This window comes from Mustelus asterias, unplaced genomic scaffold, assembly GCF_964213995.1.
Source record: "Mustelus asterias unplaced genomic scaffold, sMusAst1.hap1.1 HAP1_SCAFFOLD_372, whole genome shotgun sequence".
Lineage (NCBI taxonomy): Eukaryota > Metazoa > Chordata > Chondrichthyes > Carcharhiniformes > Triakidae > Mustelus > Mustelus asterias.
This window is the reverse complement of record NW_027590328.1, coordinates 327,181-329,640: the sequence shown is the minus strand read 5'-3', so window position 1 is coordinate 329,640 and position 2,460 is coordinate 327,181.

The following is a 2,460-nucleotide window of genomic DNA, read 5'->3' as shown; positions in this document are numbered from 1 at the left end:
GATCTTTTCCCGGCTGTTGCTTAATCTGATCCCCGCTGCTCCTGATACTAAGGGCAGCTGCTTAATGTGCTCCCCCCTGTTGGACAATGGCTTCCCCGCCGTTGGTGCATGTTTTCCCCGCCTATGGTGGATGTTTTCCCGAAACTGGTTAATGAGTTCCCACGAAACTGGTTAATGAGTTCCCCCGCGGTTGGTTGATCTTTTCCCGGCTGTTGCTTAATCTGATCCCCGCTGCTCCTGATACTAAGGGCAGCTGCTTAATGTGCTCCCCACTGTAGGACAATGGCTTCCCCGCCGTTGGTTGATGTTTTCCCCGCCTTTGGTGGACGTTTTCCCGAAACTGGTTAATGAGTTCCCACGAAACTGGTTAATGAGTTCCCACGAAACTGGTTAATGAGTTCCCCCGCGGTTTCCTGATCTTTTCCCGGCTGTTGCTTAATCTGATCCCCGCTGCTCCTGATACTAAGGGCAGCTGCTTAATGTGCTCCCCCCTGTTGGACAATGGCTTCCCCGCCGTTGGTGCATGTTTTCCCCGCCTTTGGTGGAAGTTTTCCCGAAACTGGTTAATGAGTTCCCACGAAACTGGTTAATGAGTTCCCACGAAGTTGTTTTCCCCGCTGCTGGTTCATTTGCACCCCTCTGCTCCTGATACTAAGGGCAGCTGCTTAATGTACTTCCCCCTGTTGGACAATGGCTTCCCCGCCGTTGTTTGATGTTTTCCCCGCCTTTGGTGGAAGTTTTCCCGAAACTGGTTAATGAGTTCCCCCGAAACTGGTTAATGAGTTCCCACGAAACTTGTTAATGAGTTCCCCCGCGGTTGGTTGATCTTTTCCCGGCTGTTGCTTAATCTGATCCCCGCTGCTGCTGATACTAAGGGCAGCTGCTTAATGTGCTCCCCCCTGTTGGACAATGGCTTCCCCGCCGTTTTTTGATGTTTTCCCCGCCTTTGGTGGAGGTTTTCCCGAAACTGGTTAATGAGTTCCCCCGAAACTGGTTAATGACTTCCCACGAAACTGGTTAATGAGTTCCCCCGCGGTTGGCTGATCTTTTCCCGGCTGTTGCTTACTCTGATCCCCGCTGCTCCTGATACTAAGGGCAGCTGCTTAATGTGCTACCGTCTGTTGGACAATGGCTTCCCCGCCGTTGGTTCATGTTTTCCCCGCCTCTGGTGGAAGTTTTCCCGAAACTGGTTAATGAGTTCCCCCGAAACTGGTTAATGAGTTCCCACGAAGTTGTTTTCCCCGCTGCTGGTTCATTTGTACCCCGCTGCTCCTGATACTAAGGGCAGCTGCTTAATGTGCTCCCTCCTGTTGGACAATGGCTTCCCCGCCGCTGGTTGATGTTTTCCCCGCCTTTGGTGGACGTTTTCCCGAAACTGGTTAATGAGTTCCCACGAAACTGGTTAATGAGTTCCCACGGAGTTGTTTTCCCCGCTGCTTGTTCATTTGTACCCCGCTGCTCCTGATACTAAGGGCAGCTGCTTAATGTGCTCCCCCCTGTTGGACAATGGCTTCCCCGCCGTTGGTGCATGTTTTCCCCGCCGTTGGTGGCAGTTTTCCCGAAACTGGTTAATGAGTTCCCACGAAACTGGTTAATGAGTTCCCCCGCGGTTGGCTGATCTTTTCCCGGCTGTTGCTTAATCTGATCCCCGCTGCTCCTGATACTAAGGGCAGCTGCTTAATGTGCTCCCCCCGGTTGGACAATGCCTTCCCCGCCGTTGGTTCATGCTTTCCCCGCCTTTGGTGGAAGTTTTCCCGAAACTGGTTAATGAGTTCCCCCGAAACTGGTTAATGAGTTCCCACGAAGCTGTTTTCCCCGCTGCTGGTTCATTTGTACCCCGCTGCTCCTGATACTAAGGGCAGCTGCTTAATGTGCTCCCCCCTGTTGGACAAAGGCTTCCCCGCCGTTGGTTGATGTTTTCCCCGCCTTTGGTGGACGTTTTCCCGAAACTGGTTAATGAGTTCCCAGGAAACTGGTTAATGAGTTCCCACGAAACTGGTTAATGAGTTCCCCCGCGGTTGGTTGATCTTTTCCCGGCTGTTGCTTAATCTGATCCCCGCCGCTCCTGATACTAAGGGCAGCTGCTTAATGTGCTCCCCCCTGTTGGACAATGGCTTCCCCGCCGTTGGTGCATGTTTTCCCCGCCTTTGGTGGACGTTTTCCCGAAACTGGTTAATGAGTTCCCACGAAACTGGTTAATGAGTTCCCACGAAACTGGTTAATGAGTTCCCCCGCGGTTGGCTGTTCTTTTCCCGGCTGTTGCTTAATCTGATCCCCGCTGCTCCTGATACTAAGGGCAGCTGCCTAATGTGCTCCCCACTGTTGGACAATGGCTTCCCCGCCGTTGGTTGATGCTTTCCCCGCCTTTGGTGGACGTTTTCCCGAAACTGGTTAATGAGTTCCCACGAAACTGGTTAATGAGTTCCCACGAAGTTGTTTTCCCCGCTGCTGGTTCATTTG